This window comes from Chiloscyllium punctatum, chromosome 24, assembly GCF_047496795.1.
Source record: "Chiloscyllium punctatum isolate Juve2018m chromosome 24, sChiPun1.3, whole genome shotgun sequence".
Classification (NCBI taxonomy): Eukaryota; Metazoa; Chordata; class Chondrichthyes; order Orectolobiformes; family Hemiscylliidae; genus Chiloscyllium; species Chiloscyllium punctatum.
Window position 1 is genome coordinate 53,112,007 of NC_092762.1, and position 14,064 is coordinate 53,126,070.

Sequence of the window (14,064 nt, forward strand, 5' to 3'; positions counted from 1 at the left end):
GCCTCCAGGGTGTAGAGATAAATGGTGAGGACATGTAGGTCCTGGGCCTCCTCCACCGCCGCTCCCTCATTACCCGACGCCTGAAGGGAGAACGCCTTATCTTCCACCTCGGAACACTTCATCCCCAGGGCATCAATGTGGATTTCACCAGTTTCCTCATTTCCCCTCCCCCCACCTTACCTCAGTTCCAACCTTCCAGCTCAGCACTGTCCTCATGACCTGTCATACCTGACAAGCTCCCTTCCCAACTATCCGCTGCACCCTCCCCTCTGACCTATCACCTCCATCCCCACCCCCATTCACCCATTGTACCCTTTGCTACCTTCTCCCATTACCCCCCCCCCCACCATTATCTCTCCATCCTTGAGGCTCCCTGCCTCTATTCCTGATGAAGGACCTTTTCCTGATACATCGATTTTCCTGCTCCTCGGATGCTGCCTGGCCTGCTGTGCTTTTTCAGCACCACTCTAATCTAGACTCTGGTTTCAAAACTGTCAGTCCAAGTGTAATAAGCTGTTCAAGCTGACAATGGTACCATGCTCCATTACCTCTCTCATCTTATTTTGTAACTTTCTCATGACATGGATACTTAAGCATGTTTAAACGCTCAGCTTTACACCACCTCAGGCTCACAGCTAACTACTATGTGCTCTTACTGAAACATTTATTCAAAAAGTCCCCTTCATTCTCTTAGTTGTTGGATGATTATGCTTATCCTTGATTAGTAAATCTCCCTCTCTTTTCTAACACTTGCCTTGGCTTTGAAAATTTTCCTTAAAAACTAAATGCTTCTTCCTATTGTTGAGCATCAGTCCTTTTGATATCGCTGAGATCCTCTTTCATAAGCAGCCTACCCTCAATCTATGTCTCTTTGAAATGTTTGATATCCATCTGTATTAAAATGATGTACATCCTCAGGCTCTATTCTTGTCTCTCTTAATCTGATTATATCTATTCTCCCCTTGCATACATAACCTTGAACCTGCAACAGATTGTCGGTCCAACTGAAGTGTTAAAACTCCACGTTTTTCACTACTGTATTGTTCCCTCACTGTCAGAACACTCACAGAATATTTTTAAAAATGCTTCACTTTGTTCATTGCAATGCCTTGCTGTTTCTTACTTTTTAAAGATTTTTGCTTCATACTTACTTTCTCAACTCCCCACCTTTAGTTCTATTTTTCTTGATTTGGATATTTTCGCTGTTGGTCTAGTTTTGCTGCAGCCAGTCTCTAGTGCAGTTCCTGACTTTCCCTGAAGCTTCTCTCAATTTTCACTCTGCTCTGATCCATTTCTAGCTCATCAGCTGTTGAACCTATTAGTCGATTCAGCACTTTCATCATTCTTAATAACAGAAGCACTAGTTTTCAAGCTCTGTTTCACCTTTATTATCCATGTCTTTGTTTTATTTTTTTTTGAGGTGGAACTTCCCACTTTCTTTCTCCTTTTCCCTTGGCTTGATTGGACTCCACCATTCAAAGCTTCCTTTTTATAACACGTGGTTACGTCTGTCAGGATTTCTCAAAGTGAGCCAGCCGCAATGAATTGGTTTGACGTGCAATGGTTACCTTATGCAGGCAGCAGTTTTGTGCAGTGCAATTTTGCACCAGTTCATCTGTTTTTATTTAGTGTTGATTATAGAATGAGAAATTGCTCCCTTCCTTTTTTAAAAGAGTGCCTTGGGAGTTTTAACAATCGCCTTAACTTAACTGGTTTCCCATCTCCTCTGATGACCCGTACATGAAGTAATGGAGCACTCCCTCAGACTGTACTATTACCAAGGCTAAGTGCTCAACAATGGACCGGGGTTTGTGATTTAGAGGCAAGAGTGCATGCTTAATAATTCAGAACCATAATGCAAGGCTGGCTAAGTGCTGCAATATTTCTACAACACAACCCAAAACAAAAGCAATCCAGCAATAACTCTATTTCCTTTCTGTGGGAAGGTACCTATTTGCCAAAGATGGAAGAGATTGATGAACTGAACATTGGTGGATGGTGGTAAAGTAGCTATGGAGACATTGAAGGCGATTTAAGAATGGCAATGGACTTGGCACTAAAAATGTCTAGACAATGTGCAGCAGAAACTAATAAAATTAATGGAATGCTGAAATGAGTTCTAAATCACCGGAGTAAAAGTGAGAGGATGTAATGTTAAAATTATACAGGAGTTTTAACAAATAATACCTTGTGGGCTACAACCTGTCAGGATCACTTAGACTCAAGGAAGACATTCAGACTCAGGATGGTTTGAAGGAAAGCCAAGAGGTTGTTTCCTTTCAGTTAACGGTTGAGTTAAGAGAAGAAGACAAGACAAACTTGGGGCTTTTAATTCCTGAAAGGAACTGCCACACTGTGAAGAGACAGTAAATGTTAAATATTCAGTGATGGCGATGATTTGCACCAACTCCAAGGTGATAAAACCAGTCCAGAGATCATAGAGAAGAAAAGAATGCCCCTTCTCACTGTCTTCATTTTGACAACGTTTGCAGAATAGTGGGCCTGGGTGACTGCCAAAAGTAGGCATTGCTCATCCAGACTTCATAAATAACTCGGACCAATGTCAGGATTGACCCTCTGCACCTCACAAAAGAGGAGCTCTCATGAATTTTAGATCTCATTGAAATCGACAACATGCTTAAATAAATAGATCAGGGTAGATAAAGGTGAGATATTTCCCATGGTTGGGTAGTCTGGAACCAGGGGACACAATTTAAAAATAAGGGGGGTTGTCATTTAGGACCATAGAATCCCTACAGCGAGGAAGGAGGCCATTTGGCCCATTAAGTCCACACTAATCTTCTGAGAGCAACACACCCAGAACCAACCCTCTATTATACCCATGTAACCCTGCATTTCCCATGGTTAATCTGCCTAGCCTGCACATCCCTGAACACCATGGGCAATTTAGCATGGTCAATTCACCTAACCTACATGACTTTGGACTATTGGACACAACCAACGCAGACACAGGTTGAATGTACAAATGCCACACAGACTGTCACCCAAAAGCTGGAATTGAACCCAGGTCCCTGGTGCTGTGAGGTAGTAGTGCTAACCACAGGGCCACCATCCCACTCTAAGCTGAGGGATTTTGTTTTCACTCAGAGAATTGTAAATGTTTGGAATTCACTAACACAGACGGCTGTGAAGTTTATTCTGTTAGTACCTTTAAAGTAGAGATTGATAGACCTCTGATTACCAGTGATGTATATGCTTATGGGGATGTTCAATCAACCATGATCATATTAAATGGTGGAGAAGGCTTGATGGGCTGAATGGCCTGCTCCTATTCCCATATTTCTATGTGCACCTGAAAAGAGAGAATGAGAAATGTCCTAGAGTTGTCTAGATAGCTGGTTGATGATGCAGAGGGACATTGCCAGTGAGGGTTCACTTTCTGTATCAGATCAGGTTACCATGAATGTCATGCCTTCTCAACTTTACCCCTTGCCCAATGGTATGGTGCCTTTATGGTTAAAGCCAGCACCCATTGTCTTCCTGTCTAATGAGACAGCAAGACTATGGTGACTTCATCTTTACAGTAGGAATTCTAATGTTACAAGTGAATACACACTCTATTCCATGATGATCTGTGATTCCCACATGCACCAAAATAAAAAGATATCAACACTCATTTAACTTCATGGGCCAATGTTAGTATATCCTTGTTGAACTTAAAAATTTCTTTAAAGCTCATTGATGCATTTAAGATCTGTATTAAGGTGGATACAATATATTTGGGCGGTTTTGGTCAATAAGTATATCTTGATGGCTTTACAATGAATCACGGTATTATCAAGAAATTCTTTTACACCTCCCTGAGTTTTTTTCTCACTTTACAGATTAGTCTACCATGTGGAACCTCGTCAAAGTCTTTACTAAAGTCCAAGTAAGCAATATCTATCACTCTGCGCTCATCCATCTTCTCGGTTACTTCCTCAAAAAAACTCCATCAAGTTTGTGACACACAGTTTCCCTCGCACAAAACCATGCCGACTATCCCGAATGTCACCTTGCCTCTCCAACTACTTGTGAATCTTATGTTTCAGAATCACATTCAAGTTCAATCCCGGTCCCAATGCAGCTAACAAGTGATTAATTTTCTTGCTCCCTCAATTGCAGTAATCTCAGTATCCTGGTTCACATTAGTGCTTGATCATCCAGGACCCCATCCTTGATGTTTCTTATTGCTCTTCTGTTACTCAATGCAGCAGATCCAAATTTACATTCTCAATTATTAGTTTCTTTACAGCCTTGTCCAGCTACGTTCTGTAACTTCTAACCCCTGATTTAATCTTGAAGCTAATACTCAATTCTCTTCAGAAAGAAGGACCTACTTTCATGAAGAAAGAGGAGCTTGTGGATGAGTTTATAAAGGCTTAAACATCATGAAATGAGGAGGCACTTTCAATAAAAGCAGACCAATTTCCACGAAGAAAAGAGATAACAGATACAATGGAAAAGAGCAGCATTTTTCCACACTAGGTTACAAAGCTGTGAAATGTACTACCTGAGTTAATAATTGAACTACGTTAGCATTTAAGAAACAGTTAGATCGAAGCAAAGGAAATGAGAGAATGGTGGTCATATCAAGTGCTTGCCATGAAAGGTCTGTTTCAGAATGTGATTTCTCACTCATTGTGTTATCTTTTCACTTTGATTTGTCCTTCTCTTTTCTTAAAATCCTTTCAGATCTTTGTTATCTCTGATGCTTTTGGAGAACCCTATCAAATCTGAATCAGTTTATTCATCTGTCTCCTAAATCCTGTCTTCACTTTTCATCTCTCTCTTAAATCTTCTGTCATTCAATTGATTCCTACCAAGTCAAACACCATTGACTCCTCCAAATTCTACATTGTTCAAATCATCCCATTAACTCCCCTCTTTCCTTTTTCTTCAGTTTGACTACCTCCTGAGTTCTATGGGGCTTATACAATTAATGGTGGAGTTTTGGGATACTGTTGTAGAACAGAGGGGCCTAGGGGATTCAGGTACATAATTCTTTGAAGTTTGTGTCACATATAGACTGGGTGGTTAAAAAGGTGTTTGGCATGCTTGCCTTCATTGCTCAGTCCTTTGAATGTAGGAACTGAGAAGCCATGTTGAGGTTGTACAGGACATTGGTGAGGCTTTTTCTGGAATACTGTGTCCAGTGCTGGTTGTTCAGTTACAGAAAGGATATTATCAAGCTGGAAAGGATTCAGCAGACATTGACCAGGATATTGCCACATATTGAAGGTTTGAGTTATTGAAAAGTTGGATAGGCTCCGACTTTTTCACTGGAGCGTAGGAGGTTGAGAGGAGACCTTACAGAGGTTTATAAAATAAAGAGGGGTATAGATAGAATCTGTGGTAGTTATCTTTTCCATAGGATGGGGGATTTCAAGACTGGCAGGCATGTTTTTAAGCTGAGAGGAGAGAGAGTCAAAAAAAGATGTGAAGGGCAAATTTTTTACACATGATTCGCATGTGGAATGAACTTCTTGAGGAAGTGGTGGATGGGGGCACAATTACAATATTTAAAAGACATTTGTTGAAATGCATGAACAGGAAAGGTTTGGAGAGATATGGACCAGGAGCAGGCAGGTGGGACTCATTTAGTTTGGGGTTATGGTCAGCATTGGACCAAAGTGTCTGTTTCCATGACGTATGACTCTATGACTAAGAGGACATAAGGAGGATGTAGATAAGTATAGATAGGTTGAATGAATGCCCTGAAGTATGGCATGTTGAGTATAATTTGTAAAAATATAAAATTGTTTACCTGGCATGCCCATAAAAACTCTTAGCAATTTTTATAGATGCACCAGACAAAACATCCTATCTAGCTTAGTACCGCAACTGCTCGGCCCACCAGAGCTGGTACGTAAGAAACTATAGGGAATTGTGAACACAGCCCAGTCCATTACACACCCACTGACTCCATCTACATCTCTCCCTGCCTCAGGGAGGCAGGTAACATAATCGCAGACCCCTCCCACCCCAGTCATAATCTCTTCCAACCTCTTCCATCAGGCAGAAGATACAAAAGCTTATACAAGCTTAGCAACATATATAAGAACAGCTTATTCCTCACTGTTATTAGACTTCTGAATGGATCTCTAAAATTTTACATTAACGATGATCTCACTCTTTGTGCATCTTCTCTGCAGCAGTAACATTGTATTCCTCGTGTGTTCTATTACCCCATTGCACGGTACGATTTGCCTGTACTGCATGCAAAACAAAGCTTTTCACTGTATCTAGGTACATGTGACAATAATAAGTCAAATTGAATCAAACCTTTGACTGGAACCTTTGACTTGTTTTCTAAAAGGACTTCAATAGCTTTTAAATCCAAATTAATCAAAGAGAAAGTGGAAACAGGATGATCAGAAATGATCATTTTCAATTGCACAGCAGGCTTGAAGAGCTGAATGGTCTAGACCTGATCTTAGTTCCTACGTTTCTATCACTTTCTGTCTAGTATCACACATGAAGAAAGACACAAGTGCCTGAGAGCCTCTGTGGCCTATGTATCTTTGAGCTTGGAATCTTTCAACAACAATGAGGGAGAAGGGAACTGGTGGCTATCCAAGCATAAAAATAATAGGGAAAGAACCAGACTTTGCAGATTGGTAAGGTGCGTGTGCGCTTGGAAAAGGAAACAAAAGCTGCTGACTGTGTTTTTATTTTCTTCTGATCCCCAAACAGCTATCAATGAGGGGGACTCTCATTCCCTGTGCATCGAGCAGGCAAGATGGATCACTGGGAGGCAGTAAGCCTCTGAGATGAGAAGTTTGGCAATCGAGTCTCATTTCAAAGACCTGTGCATAAAATCTTGGTTGGCACTTCAGTTCAAAATTGAGTGTCTGCTGTACCATTGGATGTGCCTTCTTACGAGGTTGGTTTGTGACCCTGTGCCCTTTCCCATATTTCAAACAGTTTCCCTTGTCGTCTAACCCATACATATTCATTGTGCAATGATGCAAAATATCTGGTTATTCTCACAAGGCTGTTCCCGGGACATCATTACGGACAAACTGGTTTGCCACAGTTTCGACATGACAACAGAGATTACAGTTAGAAACAGTATTTCATTGGCTGCAAGGGTCTTGTCATGCTGAGGCCATGAGAGGTGCTATATTATTGCAAGTGCTCCTTTCCTTTATTGAAACACTGAATCCTAAACATGAAGTGCAGTAATTGAGGCTGTATTAGCAGCAATGTGATTGAAACACATTGAGTCAGGCTGCACAAGTATACCATAATATTATTGTACTGCAGCTTGACTAGATTGCTAACCTTGGAGTATTCTGTACTTTAGTTTTGAAATTAAGAATATTCATTGTTAATTTCCCACTGGGGCAATTCAGCTACTTAAAAATTTCATGCCCATTTACCACACAATCGAAGCAAAAAATTAAATCTTAATGAAAATAAAATGGTGCAATTACTGAAGGTCTGGTGGAGGTTAAGTGTGTGCACGATCTCCTGTGACCAAAGAACAAAGAAATAAAATGCAGAATCTAGCTCCAAAAGGCTGTACCATCTCCGTCATGTGTTATTCAGAATTGACTGGGAACAGATGGCCTTTAGTGAACTTACTGAAGGGGCACTGTCAAGTTTCTTGGTACCAGCCCACATCTCTTCAGCAGCTGCAATGTATATGTCTTCAGGGAGGGCGAAGTGTTTGGGTTAAAAATTTATCATTCTTCCTTCAAATGTTCTAGCTTGCCCTTTTTTTTTCTCTCTCTCTCTCTCTCACTCTCTCTCTCTCTCTCTAATATTTAGTGTCATCCTCATTTAGTTGATAACAGGCTGGCATCTGCAGTTCAGATGGCTGTAGGAGGAACTTTCCCCTCTAGGGAGAATGATGGCAAGTAAGATGGCTTAATCAGATGAGAGTTCAAAATTCTAATTCACGATGTTAAAGAAAAGCTGTCCTGATTAAGTCCTCACTTCTTAAGTCCTCTCTGAGAAGCTCACTGATGGCATGGCAAGAAGTTTAATTCCATACACTTACATTTCATTATGAGCACAGTTATTAACACAGTATTTCTAATCTGCCTTGCTTCAGATGAGGAATTTGACAGTGCAAAAAGTCAGCCAGTAACACAAACCGGTAATTGGTGACTTATCTCATCAGTGTCTGGTATAGCTTACGAAATGGCTGTGTGAACTGTCTAGCTTCTCTTGACATGGCATCACTTCTTCTGCATAAAATTCCTCCATGGTCAGTGGTCACGTGCTTCCTGGACCCTTGATCCACACAATTCGTCCTCAGCAAAGCACCAACTTCACCACATCAGCACACTTGCTCTTTGTCAGAGAGTCAACCAGCACGGAAACAGACCCTTTGGTCCAACCAGTCCATGCTGAACACAATTACAAACTAAGCTATTCCCACCTGCCTTCCCCCAGCCCATTTCCCATTCATGATTTATCTAAGTGTCTTTTAAACGTTGTAAGTGCACCCACATCTGCCACTTCCTCAGAAGGTTCATTCCACAAGTGAACCACCCTCTGTGTAAAAGATTTGTCCCTCATGTCTTTTTAAAATGTCTCTCCTCTCACCTTAAAAATATCCCTGATTTGGAGATTCCGGTGTTGGACTGGGGTGTACAAAGTTAAAAATCACACAACACCAGGTTATAGTCCAACAGGTTTAATTGGAAGCACACTAGCTTTCAGAGCGACGCTTCTTCATCAGGTGATTGAGGAGGGTCAATCCTAACACACAGAATTTATAGCAAAAATTTACACTGTGATGTAACTGAAATTATACATTGAAAAATTGATTGTCTGTTAAGTCTTTCATCTGTTTGAATACCATGACAGTTTCACTTCTTTCATGTGTAAATCACAGAACATTTTTTTTAAAAAAAGTTGCATTCTCAGGTTAGCTGTTAACAATGGGGATAGCTGGACAATATGTTCAAGGTGTTAGTCCCCTGTGTTCTCTGTCTATGCCATGATGTTTAGATTGATTCTAATCTAAAAAGTGAGATAACGGAGTTTTACACGAATTCATGCAGTTTTTGAGCAAAGTGCAATGTAACTCTGCAAGTACAAATTCACCCCACAAAATATACGTGTACATGTAGTCTTTGTCTGTCTGTGTGTGTCTGTCTGTCTGGGGTGGGGGTTGTGAGTGTGAGAAAGTGTATGTGTGTGTGTAGTGAGTGCAGAGTGTCTTCCGTCTGTGAGGGGGTGCATGTGTGAGTGTGGGAGTGTGTGTGTCTGTAAGGGTGTGTGTGGGTGTCTGTGTGCGTGTCTGTGTATATGTGTGTCCATGTGTATGTGTGCAGAGGAGTGTCTGTGTGTGTGTGTGTGTAGGAGTACCTGTGTGTGTATATAGTGCAATGGTGGTCACCTGTAATGTGACATGAACCCAAGGTCCCAGTTGAGGCCCTCCCTATGGGTATGGAACTGAGCTATCAGACTCTGCTCGGCCACTTTTCTCTGCTGCCTGTCCCGAAGTCCACCTTGGAGGATGGTCACCTGAAGGTCCGATGTCGAATGTCCTGGACCACTGAAGTGTTCCCCAACTGGGAGGGAACCCTCCTGTCTGTTGATTGTTGTGAGGTGCCCATTCATCCGTTGTCATAGCCTTTGCTCGGTTTCCCCAATGTACCATGCCTCTGGGCATCCCTGCCTGCAACATATAAGATAGACAATGTTGGCTGAGTCACATGGGTACCTGCCACGTACAAGGTGGGAGGTGTCCCCACGCGTAATGGTGGTGTCCATGTCCATACTCTGACACACCTTGCAGCGTCCACCGTGACAGGGTTGTATGGAGTTGTCCTGAAAGCCGGCAGCTTGCTACAAACAACAATCTGTTTGAGGTTTAGCGGTTGTTTAAAGGCAAGTAGTGGAGGTGGGGGGAAGCTGAAAATGTGTTGCTGGAAAAGCGCAGCAGGTCAGGCAGCATCCAAGGAACAGGAGAATCGACGTTTCAGGCATAAGCCCTTCTTCAGGAATGAGGAAAGTGTGTCCAACAAGCTAAGGTAAAAGGTAGGGAGGAGGGACTTGGGGGAGGGGCGTTGGAAATGCAATAGGTGGAAGGAGGTCAAGGTGAGGGTGATAGGCCAGAGTGGGGTGGGGGCGGACTATTTGCGGAACGTTTCAGAGAACACTTCTGGGACACCCGGACCAACCATCCCAACCACCCCGTGGCTCAACACTTCAACTCCCCCTCCCACTCCACCAAGGACATGCAGGTCCTTGGACTCCTCCATTGCCAGACCATAGCAACACGATGGTTGGAGGAAGAGTGCCTCATCTTTAGCCTAGGAACCCTCCAACCACAAGGGATGAACTCAGATTTCTCCAGTTTCCTCATTTCCCCTCCCCCCACTTTGTCTCAGTCAAATTCCTCGAACTCAGCACCGCCTTCCTAACCTGCAATCTTCTTCCTGACCTCTCCGCCCCCACCCCACTCTGGCCTATCACCCTCACTTTGACCTCCTTCCACCTATCGCATTTCCAACGCCCCTCCCCCAAGCCCCTCCTCCCTACCTTTTATCTTAGCCTGCTGGACACACTTTCCTCATTCCTGAAGAAGGGCTTATGCCCAAATGTCGATTCTCCTGCTCCTTGGATGCGGCCTGACCTGCTGCGCTTTTCCAGCAACACAGTTTCAGCTCTGATCTCCAGCATCTGCAGTTCTCACTTTCACCTCGAGGTGTGGGGAAGGTCTTGGTAAGGTGCCCATCCTCATTGATAATGTGTTGCAGGTCACAAAGAACATGGCATAGTTTTTCAGCTCCTGGGAAATACTGAAAAACAAAGGGTACCCTGTCGGTTGCAGCACGTGTCTGTCTCCTGAGGAGGTCATTACGGTTCCTTGCTGTGGCACGTCGGAACTGGCGGCCGATGAGTTGGGCATTGTACCCCGTTCTTGTAAGGGCATCCCTGAGAGCTTCCAGTTGTCTGTCATGTTACTCCTCATCTGAGCAGATCCGGTGTACGCGTAGGGCTTGTTCATAGGGGATGGAAGCTGGAGAAGTGTAGCATTGTGAGGTTGTCTGTGGGTTTGTGGTAGAGTGTGGTGCTGAGGTGTCCATCCTTGATGGAGACGCACGTGTCTAAGAATGAGACAGACAGTCGAGAGTAGTCCATGGTGAGTTTGATGGTGGGATGAAACTTGTTGATGTCACTGTGTAGTTTTATCAGTGACTCCTCGCCAGGGGTACAGAGGAAGAAAATGTCGTCAATGTACCTGGTGTATAATGTTGGTTGGAGATCCTGCATAGAGAAGAAATCTTGTTCGAACCTGGACATAAAAATGTTGGCATATTGGGGTGCAAAGTTGGTCCCCATGGCTGTACACACACACTAGATACTCCTACACACACACACACTCTCACACACACACAGGCACTCCTATACACACATACACACAGACACACATATACACAGACACGCACACAGACACCCACACACACCCTTATAGACACACACACTCCCACACTCACACATGCACCCCCTCACAGACTTAAGACACTCTGCACTCACTACACACACACATACACTTTCTCACACTCACAACCCCCACCCCAGACAGACAGACACACACAGACAGACAAAGACCCACATGCACACATATATTGTGTGGGGTGAATTTGTACTTGTATGGTTACATTGCACTTTGCTCAAAAACTGCATGAATCTATGTAAAACTCTGTTATCTCACTTTTTAGATTAGAATCAATCTAAACATCAGGTCATAGACAGAGAACACAGGGGACTAACACCTTCAACATATTGTCTAGCTATCACCATTGTTAACAGCTAACCTGAGAATGCAACTTTTTTTAAAAAAAGGTTTTGTGATTTACACATGGAAGAAGTGAAACTATCACTGTATTCTAACAGATGAAAGGCTTAACAGACAATCAATTTTTCAATGTATAATTTCAGTTACATCACACTGTAAATTTTTGCTATAAATTCTGTGTGTTAGGATTGACCCTCCTCAATCACCTGATGAAGAAGCGTCACTCCGAAAGCTAGTGTGCTTCCAATTAAACCTGTTGGACTATAGCCTGGTGTTGTGTGATTTTTAAAAATATCCCCCTAGTCTTGAGATCCCCCATCCTGTGGAAAAGGCACCTGCCATAAACCTAGCTATAACCCTCATGATTTTATAAACCTTTATAAGGTAGCCTCTCAACCTCCTACACTCCAGTGAAAAAAGTCCCAGTCTATCCAGCCTTTCTGTATAATTCAAAACTTCCATACTTTGCAACATCCTGGTAAATATCTTCTGAGCCCTCTCCAGTATGATAATACCCTTTCTGTAACTGAACATAGTACTCCAGAATAGGCTTCACTTATGTCCTGTGCAACCTCAACATGACTTCCAAACTCCTATAGTCAAAGGACTAAACAATGAATGCAAGCATTCTAAACATATTTTTAACCACCCTGCCTATATGATACACAAATTTAAAAGAGTTATGTACCCGAACCCCCTACGTTCCTCTGGTCTACAATGCAGACACAATGTCACAGCTTCAAGCATTGTCTTTGGAGAGCAAGGACAGCTACGATTTGCATATTTGTGGCAAATTGGTTTTCACTGAGGGGCAGAAGATAGCTTTTGAATTTAAACAAGCTTTTTAATGCCAACAGTGAGCCAGACACCTTTGTTGCCTTAGCCTGATTTTATAGCTCCTCTGAGGCAGAAGGGACAGTGAAGATGGGGAGTTCTGAAGAGTAAATGTATCAGGCAGAGAGCGGGGGTGAACATCTCATTGTACGGCATGGTGCTGAGTCAACTTCAGAGCGATGTTATTTGTCAGCAGCTTGTATGGCAAACACACGTGTGCTTGAAGTCAGTTTCTAATAGCTTATAGTTAACAGGAGGTACTTCAAGTGGGGAAATTCAAGTAGGCCATGGTTACTCTTAACACTGTATAGGGAGGGTATGGGCTAGAAAGGGTATAGGAACCTCCACAGTCATGGACACTGGGGTAAAGTGGGCACAAATAATAATGATGTAATGGAACTCAACTGGAATAGAGAAGCCACAGGCCCCAGCAGCAACAGCACAAAAGAGAATAGGAGGAATTGCAGTGAACTAATGAGTCACAAGCAGAGCTTGCAGGTCACTCACTCAAACACAAAGTTAGAACCTTGCCATACCAGATCAAAAATTCACTGCATATTAAGTTCACAGAATAGACCTGAGATATGTAAACTGGGAGACTGTTTTCTTCCATAGGGAGAAATTTGCAACATAACTTTTGAGGCACTGCAAGAAGCAATTGCAACAATCACACGTTCACTGGTCAAGCATTGCTTATCGATTTGTCTTCTAGAGGCCAGTAGTTATCAAAGGCCTCAAGCTATCATGAGCATTACACTGTGCCCACTAATTGACCCCTTGGCCCGTAAGCTCCACAAGTCTTAACATTGCGAAGGAACTGAAAGCTAAACCTGATGTTTCCAATTATCAAGAACAACCTGTAGCAAGTACTGGAAGATGATGCACAGCACCTGCCATATTCCCATTTCGAAAAGTAAGTCTAAATTGTGGTTGGAAGGTTGGCTTATACATTTTATGGCAGCCTGCCTACAGAAGCTAACTCCCAATGAAGCACAGACACTTTGTTAAATGATCCACAGAGGCCGATATCCCATCACCAAGTCACCCTACTCAGGACCAGTCCTTGCCTTCAGAATTGAAAAGTTACTTCTTACATCTCCTTTAAATGACCTGCTTTTTCCTTAAATATAAGTACCCTATTAATTGACAGATCTACCCCGGGAATAAAAGACTCTGACTATCCATTCTACCCAAGCCTCTCATAATTTTGTAAACCTCTTTAAGGTCGCTGCTCATCCTTCAACATTCAAATGAAAACAAACTGAACTTATCCAATCTCTCCTCATAGCTAATGCACTCCATACCATGCAACATCCTGATAAACCATCTCTGTACCCTCTCCAAGCCGCCACATCTTTCGAGTACTGTGGTGATCAGAACTACACACAATATTCCAGATGTGACCGAGCGAAAGCTCTATACAGCTGCAACATGACTTGCCAATTTTTTATACTCTGTGCCCC